The sequence below is a fragment of the Orcinus orca genome, chromosome 10 (genome assembly GCF_937001465.1).
Source record: "Orcinus orca chromosome 10, mOrcOrc1.1, whole genome shotgun sequence".
NCBI classification, from domain to species: domain Eukaryota; kingdom Metazoa; phylum Chordata; class Mammalia; order Artiodactyla; family Delphinidae; genus Orcinus; species Orcinus orca.
The window spans coordinates 45,696,515-45,707,590 of record NC_064568.1 but is presented as its reverse complement, the minus strand read 5'-3'; the positions used below and the strand labels follow the sequence as shown (position 1 = coordinate 45,707,590).

Genomic DNA, 11,076 nt, shown 5'->3' with positions numbered 1-11,076 from the left:
CCTTTCTGAGGGTTGTCTTTTTGTCTTGTTTATGGTTTCCTAGTAGATTATATTTGTCCCCAGTTTATAGATGAGAAAGGCTAAGAATCAGTAAACATTTTGCCCAGGGGCAAGTAGCTAGCAAATGGAGGGAGACGGAACCCAGCTTGGTGTGACTCCATCCCAGCCTCTCCATACTCTCCAGGGCCCTGAAACCTCCAAGTCACTTTCACCTTCTCTCTCCTCACCACCAAGTTGTGTAAATTCCTGCCATGTTTATCCTCCCCCTCATCCTCTTCCAACCTTGCCTCTACTGTCCTGATTCAAGGTGGTGCCCAAAAATATGACTAAAAAAAATACACATTGGTTAAATTAAGGGAGAAATTCTAGCAACCTGTTATAGCTCTACTGTACTCAGTTTGAAACCCATGCATCTACCGTATTAGGATCTTTAAAAGGAATCTGCACGCTCAAAGCAAATGGCTAAACAGGAAGCCAAATAATCTCAGTGGAATCTGTGCCCAGATCAGAAAACAAGGCCAGGGCAAGGCCCCGGAGAGCTGGATTAAGAGAAGAGGCAGAGAACAAGAGCCCTTCTACCCAGCCGTTAATCCCGGGCTGGTTTCTCTGGCTATGGAAGCGGAATGAGGTTTTCAATGGCTGTAAAAATATGCTTTTAGGACTTCCCTGGTGGCGCAGGGGTTAAGAATCCACCTGCCAATGCAGGGAGACACATGTTCGCGCCTTGGTCCGGGAGGATTCCACATGCCGCAAAGCAACTGGGCCTGTGCACCACAACTGCTGAGCCTGTACTCTGGGGCCTGCGAGCCACAACTACTGAACCTGCGCACCTAGAGCCTGTGCTCACAAGAGAGGCCACCGCAATGAGAGGCCCGTGCACCACAATGAAGAGTGACCCCTGCTCTCCGCAACTAGAGAAAAAGCCCATGCACAGCAAGGAAGACCCAATGCAGCCAAAAATAAATAAATAAATAAACATATATGTAAAAAAAAAAAAAAATTTAACCATTCATTAAAAAAATGTTTTTAAAATTTTAATAATTACTTTTGAGGAAATACAATTTTTGTAAACCTCCCCTAGTGTATGTTTTTAGGTTATATTTGCCCAGCTCACTGATGGCATGTTAAGACATTTTGCTAGTATTTGGGCTCTCCAAGCCTGTTTGCCATGGGGACATTCCACTTCTCCTCCCACAGGGGGCGCTCCCCGCAGATAAGCAGGAGGTATAATCACAGCTTTGGGGAGTCTCCCCCACGACACCCTGACTTCTATAGATAATTAAGTGCTACCTAGGAAGAGGGATAATTATAAAAGACACATTAATTTCCTGAAACTGAAGCTCAAACGATTGCCTTAAATAAACTTTAAGTTTTGGAGGAAGATGTAAAATTTGTATAATTCAAAATCATCCCATTCTTTCATCTCCTCTCCCCCAACACTGCCTTTTTCCTTTTGCTCCTGCCAATGACTGTTATTTTAATTGTCCTGCTCATGCTTCCAGAAGAAGATTTCACTCTGAATGTGAGAGAGAAGACACATCCTTTAGTGGCAAATGCTCACAGTTACAAAGAAAAAACAGTGCCTTTGGTAGACATACGTGGGGAATACCCAACTGAGAATCTGGCAAACTGGCTGCCCCACCTGCTACAGGACGGTCCTGGGTCATTTGCTTGTCTTCCTCTGTTGGCTCATTTATGCAAATAGCTGCAGTTACCCCCTGAACATGGCTGCTTCTGAAATCTCCAACTCAGTGGTTTACTTCACGTTCTCCCACCCGATGTCCTGAATTTCTTGGAGGATAATTTTGCTGGAAACTTAGAGGTTAAAAACAGGGAACATTGGCTAAGTGAAGTAAGCGAGACAGAGAAAGACAAATACTGTATGACCTAATTTATATGTGGAATCTAGGACGCCCCCCCCCAAAAAAAAACCAAGTTCATAGACACAGAGAACAGATTGGTGGTTGCCAGAGGCTAGGGCGTGGGAGGTGGGCAAAAGGGGTGTATAGAGTCAAAAGGTACAAACTTTCAGTTATAAAATAAATAAGTCATGAGGCTGTAATGTACAGCATGGTGATTAGCTAATAATACTGTATTGCATATTTGAAAGTTGCTAAGACGGGTCTTAAAAATTCTCACCATAAGAAAAAAAATTCTGTAACTATGTATAGGCATATTAACTAGACTTATTGTAGTGGTCATTTCACAATATATACAAACATTGAATCATTATGTTGTACACATGAAACTAATACAATGTTGTATGTCAGTTATACCTCAATAAAAAATTAATTAAATGCTAAAACAATAGGGTATGTTGTAATACCTAGTAGATGGCGAGGGTATGAGGGAAAAGGTGCTGTCACACACTACAGATGAGAATATAAATCAGTGTGAATAAGTCAGGGACTGCTTTGGGCCGTTAGCAACAGAGGGCTGCCTGCAGTAGCTTAGAACAATTAAGACTTTGTTTGCTCAGGTCTGAGAAACAGCCCAGAGCTGTTTGAAAGCTCTAACAGGGCTTTCAAGGACCCAGACTCATTTGGCCTCCCTGCTCCCCCCTCCTTAGTGCACGGTGTCCATCCTCAAGGTTACAAGAAGGCTGCTGCAGCTCCTGCCATCACAACAGAGACCATTTGGAAGAGGAAAAAGGACTGGAAGCAAAAAGGACTTTCCTGGAAGTCTCACTCAAAACTTCTGCTTCCATCTCACTGGCCACCCCATCTACAAGGGAGGCCCCCAAATGTAGCTTTTTCATTATTAAGGGAGTAAGGGAGAATGGATATTGGGTAGGCTGCCACGAGGTGCAGACTTTTTGGAGGACAATTCAGAAATAGCTATCAAAATTTAAAAATTTAAATACACTTACCTCTTGACTCAGAAATCCCCCTGCTAGGAATTTATACTGGAGATGTGTTCTCATATATGTGCATATGCTTACACACCACAGCTGTTTCTTACAGCAGGAAAGGATTCATGGACATGCATTTTCACTACATGCAATGTCTCAGTGAATGTCAGGCTCTGACCCATCCGATTAGCAACTTCTCTTCCCCTGGAGGAGGTGGGTAGAGACAGGGAACAGGAATGTGGCTGGGGGTTCCGTCTCAGCCAAAGTAGTGAAGTAGGGAGGGGAGCATAAATGTTTCTCTGCAGCCCTTAGGAGGACACAGAATGGGATTTATTAAGGAATATTAGGTGACTCAGAGGTTCACTGGAATGGATGAGGAACAGACTCTAGACTGGTTTTCTAGGAACAATTCCCGCAATGTCTGAGAACCGAACTGCCGAGGGAGCAGCTGCCTCCCCACCTCTGGGATCATGCTGCTGTGCCATGGGATGGAAAATACCACTGACTCTGCCAGCTATAGAGAAACCACCGTCCTCTGCCACCATTTCCCCCGGCAGGGGTACCACCTCATGGCATTCTCTTTCTTCTTCCACGTTTTATAGGGTGCATCTGTTTGGTGGAGACTTGGTCCCAGGGATCCCTTGTTGCAAAGAGTCTGGGAGACGGAGTTTGTATTTCTCCATCTCCAGTGTGGGCAGCCTGGTGGAAGGGGGTTGGAGTGAGGGCAGAGTGAGATCCTGATGAGTGCAGACTTCTGTATCTGCTACCCTCACCAAGCACCTCATGTAGTTGCTTTTCAAAAGACAGTCCCTCTCATAAGAGGAATTCTCTTGCCAGTTTTTAAGACATTTTTCTTTATCTTTTTACATGGCTGCATGAAAATCAGATAGAATAAGGCTGTGAAGCTATTGGCCAATGTCTGTCATACGGTTAAGTGTTCAGTACATGTTAACTATTAACCAGTAAGGAGGTACCTTTCCAGCTGGCCCTTCAAGGTTGGGGGCTGGGAGTTCCAACCCAAGGTGCTTAAGGAGAACAGGCAAAGAGAGCAGGGGGATGATCCATTAATGAAAGTGTTCATCTTTAATTTTTTTCTTCCTGTGGTCCATCTCACTTCTCCCCGAGTGTCTTTTCATTCTGCAAGAATGACCAACTTCACCTACCATCGACTCTACCTATTGAAACCTCTGAATGAGCCAGCCCTTCACAAGACTCCAGAGTTGTCGGTAGTCCCTGACTTAGTTTCTTCTGTGTATCTCCATCAGCCTTCACCATTGTTTGGTTGACTGTCCAGAGGCAGCATGACTAGAGAATGCACTATATCCAGGTGAAACCTCAGAGAGACAGCAAGATGGATAACGTCTCTGCCTGGGATGGTGCCCCAGATGAGCTCAGTTGCTTAGTCGCCCAAGGAGACTCTATTTTTTTTTTCAAACTACCTAAACAATCCACTGTGCACCACACACAAATTCTAGCAAGAGAATGTCTGCTGATGAGGGCGGCAGTTGGTTTGTGGAGGCCCAGCTATAGGCAAGTTGACTTTCACGCAGACGCGACGTGCAACACCACTGCTCGCTGCTGGGAGTCTCCCACTGAAGTTAAGAGGAGCTCTGGGTCTCTAATTCTACATGGGGAACACCATCCTTCAACAATTTCCTTCATTCAGCAAACACTCTGGGCAATATATCATTTGCGGGTATTTATCAGTGTTTGGGGGGGGATCTTCAATGTGTATTTTCAGACTGCATAACCTCAGAGAAGGCATTTGAGCCAAATGTCTTAGAGTTGTCTTACATTCATCAAAGACAAGGTTGAAGGCTTGCTGGCTTTGCTTCCTTTAATTTGGGAAAAACTCTTCTAGTCTGATTGAATCTACCTGATTCATAGCCAGGCTAGAAGGGGGCAATCATCTGCAAGACATTCTAAATCATTCTGGAGGAAAAAGAAACCCTCTGTTTGTCCTGCTCTCGTTAGATTGCCGTCACAGGAGAAATCGCCAGCCCTTGGCCTGAGTTTCGGGGGATGAAGACCAGGCTCTGAACGCGCTCTGTCCCATATTTCGTTCCTCTGTCAAGAACTTAATCCCGGCTTGTGAAACAGACATTTTGTAAAAGCAGTAGTAATAGGGCTGATGTCAGCAGTGTGGCCTAAAGAGCAAATGATCTCACTGGCATATGAAGATTCATCAGTTCAGAAGAGAAAGGAGAGAGGAGATGAAGATGAGATTCCTGAGGATGAGAGAGGAGAATGCTTAAAACAAAACGAAGATAGCTTGTTGGAACAGAAAAGTCATTCCATTCCTGGGGCAGAGAAGGAAATCCGATACAGCCTGCTCACTTCCCACACCTGCCCTTGGAGTTTGCACGTAGAGCTCGCCCCCTGTTCCTCCTCCGATGCCAGACTTCCAAAACCCAGCGAACACACCAGATGCTGCATATACCATCTGGATCATCCGCACCTACAGGAGTCTCTCACTCCTCTATGACTTTCATTTGTTGTATCATTCTCTTAAGTTGGGTTCCCCCAAAACAAGAATTTGAGAGAAAGTAGTTTGAGAGGCGGTACCAGGAAGCTCCAGCCAAGGGCTGGAGAAGTGATACAGGAAGGGAAGGAAGCTAATATAGGGGGAATTAATACCACCACTGTGGGAATCAGTGTCTCAGTCCCACTGGGGAGCTCTGGAGACTGCACAGACCCCACCTCACTGTCATCTTCCCTGAGTGGGGTAGGAATGAAGGCTTTTATCCTTCACCTCCTATCCATTTTGCACAAGCTGTTTCTAGGAGTCTCAGAACTTCCTTCCCTGCACTCATGGAGAAAGCCCTCAGATGGAGAATCCCAGGGGTGTTCCTCAAGAAACCATCATTATACAAGGGAGTGGGGAAGGTTGAGGGGATGTGGGTTGGCAATGACAGCATCTGCTGTACTTTCCCTCCTTTATTCACTAACTCATCACTCTGTGTGAAGCCCTGTGCCAGATCCTGTAGCTGCAATGAAGAACAACACGGACACTATCTGCAATGTCCTGGAGCTTAAAATCTAGCAAAGAAGTCTCATGTTGATTAAATAAGCATGCAAGTATATAATAAAATCAGTGAAAAAGTGAGGCAGAATAAAAGAACTGTGAGTTCAGGGAAAGGATGGCAGGAAAACATACTCTGGCTTGAGAAATCATGGAGGGCTTCTTTGAGGAAGATGTGAGAGTTATCTAACTAGAGGTGAGAGAGAGATGGGAAGAGCATCTCAGGCAGAAGAAATAGCATGTGCAAAGACCCTGAGGCACCAGGGACCACAGTAGTGAGGCTAGAGGTCAAAGAGCTAGAGGAAGATGTGGGGCTAAATAAGGCTGAAAAGGTGAGCATGAAACGTACTGTGCAGTGCTGTGTGAGCTGTGCTCGAGGTTTTGGTCTCTGTTCTAGAGCAGTGGAAGCCATTGAAGATTGTTAAGCTAGGAAGCGATGTAATTAGATTTTTAAAAGAGAAAAGATAGTTGCTGGGCAGAGAATGGGTCAGAGTAGGAAAGAGTGGAAGAAGTCATGAAGTCAAGAGTTGATGGCAGGATTTCTGCTCCAGCCCAAATAGAGTAACAGGGACTGGATTTATCCTCTAGCCTGAAATAGTTATAAAATTGAACAAAGCATATGAAACGATGGTTTTTAAGACATCGAGCATGCTTGATGATGCACAGTGATCCCTGAGAGAGAATAAACAAATGAGGTAGAGTTTATAATTTCCCCAGCTTACTGCATGGAGAGTTTCTAGGCCAAAAGAAAAGGAAACCAGGCAGAGTCCTGAGTTGAGAAAAAGAGCTGGAAGTCTTGGGGAGCCAGAGCAGCCAGAGTTCAAAGGGCGGAGTACTGGAGAGAACTCAAACAGAAAGAGAGAGTTCTAGCCATAAAAAAGAATGAGATGATGCCATTTGCAATAACACAGATGGACCTAGAGATGATCATACTACGTGAAGTAAGTCAGACAGAGAAAGACAAATATTATATGCTAATACTTATATGTGGAATCTTAAAAAAATGATACAAATGAACTTATTTATAAAACAGAGGGCTTCCCTGGTGACGCAGTGGTTGAGAGTCTGCCTGCCGATGCAGGGCACACGGGTTCATGCCCCGGTCTAGGAAGATCCCACATGCCGCGAAGTGGCTGGGCCCGTGAAGCCATGGCCGCTTAGCCTGCGCGTCCGGAGCCTGTGCTCCGCAACGGGAGAGGCCACAACAGTGAGAGGCCCACGTACCGTAGGAAAAAAAAAAAGAAAAAGAAATAAAACAGAAATAGACTCACAGACATACAGAACAAACTTATGGTTACCAAAGGGGAAGTCGGGGGAAGGGATAAATTGGGAATTTGGGATTAACAGATACACTCTACTATATATAAAATAGATAAACAACAGGGACCTACTGTATAGCACAGGGAACTATATTCAATATCTTGTAATAACCTATAATGGAAAAAATCTAAAAAAGAAATATATATATATATATATGTGTCACTATGCTATATGCCTGAATCACTGTAAATCAACTATACTTCAATTTGAAACATAATAAAATAAAAGAGAGAGTTCTAGAGCTCTGGATAGGGTCCCCCTCAAATTTTTGGTTGAATATCGATCAGTGTATGTGTATGAGGAAACTCCCAGAGGCCAAAGAAAGAGTCACCTAAAAGGATTAGAGGGAATAGTTCCCAGAGCTCACATGGGGCTGGGAGATTGCAAACCTCCCTCTGAATAATTAATAAGACAAGCAGAGAGAAAATCACTGAAAATGTAGAAGACCTGAATATGTAAGTAAAAATATAAAAGACAACCAACTTGACCTAACTGACATTTAAAGAATACCCCAAATAGTAGAATATTCATTTTTTTCAAATGAACATAGACCATTTACCAAGACAGACAATATTTTGGTGCATAAAATAAGTCTTAATAAACTTAAAATGATTCAAGTTAAAAGTAGGTTCTCTCACCAAGGTGGAATTAAATCTGAAATCAATGATGAAAACATACCTGGAAACCCCCCCAATTTTTGAAAACTAAATAACACATTTATAAATAACTCATGGATCAAAAAGGAAATTAGAAAATATGAATGAATGAAAACAAAAACCCAACAATCTAAACTTGTGAGATGTCACTAACAGTACTTAAAGAGAAATTTATAGCACTAAAGGCCTAGGTTTTAAAAAAAAAAGTTTTCAAATTGATGACTTCAGCTTCTACCTTGAGAAACTTAAAAGAAAAAAAATTAAAACAAGAGTAAGCAGATGAAAAGGAAACGACAGATCAGAACAGCAGTAGAAATAGGAATAGAAAACAGAAAAATAGAGAAAAATCAATGAAACCCAAAGCTGATTCTTCGAGAATATGTAAGCCTTTAGCAAGACTGAGCAGAATAAAAAGAAACATTAAAAGATTACCAATACTAAGAATGAGAGAGGCGACATCATACAGATTTCACTGATATTAAAAGGTTGATAAGGAAAAGTTATGAACAATTGAATGACAATAAGAGTTAAAAACCATCGAAACTTGAAAGATACAAAGTATCAAAATTCTAGAAAAAACAGATAACTTGATAACCCTATAAAATATCCCTTAAAAGAAAAATATTAATAAATTGGACCTAATCAAAACAAAAAACTTAAAAAAAAACACAAAACAAAACAAAAAACTTTTGCTCTTCAAAAGATACTGGTAAGAAAATGAAAAAGGCAAGTCACAGACTGGTAGAAAATATTTGTAAACATATATTTGACAGAGGACTTGTATTTAGAATATATAAAGAGGAAGAGGAAGCCCTCACTCCTAGGTATTTAATTAAGATAAAAGAAAGCAAACATCCATACGAAGACGTGTACACAAATGTTCACAGCAACTCTACTCATATAGCTAAAGTAGAAAAACCCAAATATCCGTCAAAAAGTAAATAGAGGGGCTTCCCTGGTGGCGCAGTGGTCGCGAGTCCACCTGCCGATGCAGGGAACACGGGTTCGTGCCCCGGTCCGGGAAGATCCCACATGCTGCAGAGCGGCTGGGCCCGTGAGCCATGGCCGCTGAGCCTGCGCGTCCGGAGCCTGTGCTCCGCAACGGGAGAGGCCACAACAATGAGAGGCCCGCGTACCGCAAAAAATAAAATAAAATAAAATAAGGGTCGATGTGGCTTAGACCAAGTTGATGGAGACGGTGGAGATGGAGAAAAGTAAACAGATTTAACAGATATTTAGCAGGTAACTGGCAATAGTTGTGATGGATTGCATACAGGGAGGAAAGGAGAGGGAGGTACCAAGGTTGTCATCTGTATTAATGGCTTGAGCAATTGCTTGGATGTGTGGACAGTCACTGAGATGGGGAAGGCTGGCAGAGGACTATGTAGGGAAAGATGATGAGGTCAGTTCTGGACATATTGAGTCTGAGGAACGATTGAGACATCTAAGAGATGTCAAGCAGGTAGTTGTAGATCACTATGTTGGAAGCTGAGAGGAAGTGGTCTTGAGACACGGCCTTGAAAGTCTTCGGCACTGATATAAAATTACCGTATACTTTAATGTTTTGTGTCTGTACACTTTGTCTTCTCGTTTGGGTTGTAAGCTCTGCGGGTGCAAGATTTTTAACTTATGCCTCTACCTATGTCACACCACCCTTTTATACCCACTTTAGTAGAAGGAGCACGATGAGGTGGGTGATGCATGGAATTTAGAATGAGAGAGGCCTGGCTTCAACATCTGACTCACCACTTACTAACTGTGTGACCTTGGGCAAATTGCTTGCTCTCCATAAATGGTAATAATATTAATAGGATGTATTTCATAGGTTGCTGAGACATCTTAATATGATAATATAAGCTAGAAACGTGTTGAACCTACCTAAGCCCCAGTTCTTTCCTCTGTAAAATGCATGCAATGCTACCTTCTTATCAGTTGGTTATTGCTGCACCACAAGCCACCCCAAAATTCAGAGGCTTACAGTAACAGTCATTTTTTATTACAACTCCCATGTGTGTATGTCAGGCAGGGGACTGCCCTGGTTGATCTCCGTCAGTTTGCTTATGCGTCTGTGAGTTGACTGCGGCGGCTTAGCTGGGGCAGTTCTCTTACATATGTCTCACCCTCCTCCTGGATGCAACGGACTTGGGCAGGCGTGTACCTTCTCAAGAATGTGGCAAAACAGCAAGAGCACAGGCCCCACTGTATATAAGTGCTTTCTCACACCTCTGCTTGTACCGTGTCTGCTAACAATTCTTTTGGCCGAAGAAAGTCACATTGCTGAACTCAGAATCAGCAATGTACACCACACTGCTTTGAAGTGAAAAGGCACATAGCAAAGAAGACAGGTAGCGATAGGTCAAGAATTGGGGCAGCAATCTAACCTACTGCCTCTACAAAACAAAATATTTTCTTGTAACATATATAACATGCCTATCTCATTACATGTTTCAATAACTACATCTGCTCCCATCTTCAACAAATGTTGGATTATCGACTCTGATTTTAAGGGTAAAAGTAAATTGGTTCCAGGCATTTGAAGCTATCCTTGCTTATTATGAAGATTGGCATATTATATAAAAGAGTAATAATTAACCGTTTGGGTTAAGCACCTTCACACACATACAGTGGCAATGTAAATAGATACAATCTTTTTGGAAAGTAACTTGACAATATATATCAAAAGCCTTAAAAATGTGTACCCTTTGACTCAGAAATTTTCATTATGGCAAGTCTACCCTAAGAAAATAGGAGATATATAGACAAATGTTTATGTGTAAGGATGTTCACTGAAGCAATATTTAGAGTAACAAAAAAAAAAAGGAGGATAACGTCAGATTAATTTGTTGCAGGGAAAAAAAAACCCTCTCATTGAAAACAGCTAAAAAGGCTGGACTAAAACAAATCTGTTTGGGGACTGGAGAGTTACCAAGACAGTCACAGTTTGAGGATCTGAGATCAGAGATATATGGAAAAGTAATTAAGGTGAGTCTGACATTCTATGCTGTTTTCCCCTCAAAGCCTATGTGGGTTCTTGGACGGTACAGCCAAAGAGACTAAGCAACAAAGAAACGCTTTTAAGTGACACAGAATCTGAGCAAAGATGTCAGCAGTCTGAGGAGGGTCTGAGGAGGCAAAAATTAGAGTTCCAAGCTTTTAAGACAGCTACGGCTTGAGAGGCTAAGATCCTGTCAGTGGTACAGAAGAATGACGTGTTTATTATCTCAAGG

The 11,076-nt window shown here is 42.6% G+C and overlaps 1 protein-coding gene across 2 annotated transcripts in view; it reads right to left on the bottom strand.

Annotated features, from left to right (window-relative positions):
• Window positions 1-3,159: 3,159 nt before the first annotated feature.
• GASK1A (golgi associated kinase 1A) overlaps window positions 3,160-11,076 on the bottom strand; it is a 63,037-nt gene continuing 55,120 nt past the window's right edge. Inside the window, exon 6 of one of the 2 annotated variants that reach the window (XM_049693646.1) lies at window positions 3,160-7,050. The gene's annotated coding sequence lies outside the window, so the exon portion shown is untranslated. The remainder of the gene's footprint in view (window positions 7,051-11,076) is intronic. The other variant, XM_049693645.1, reaches the window with a different exon arrangement.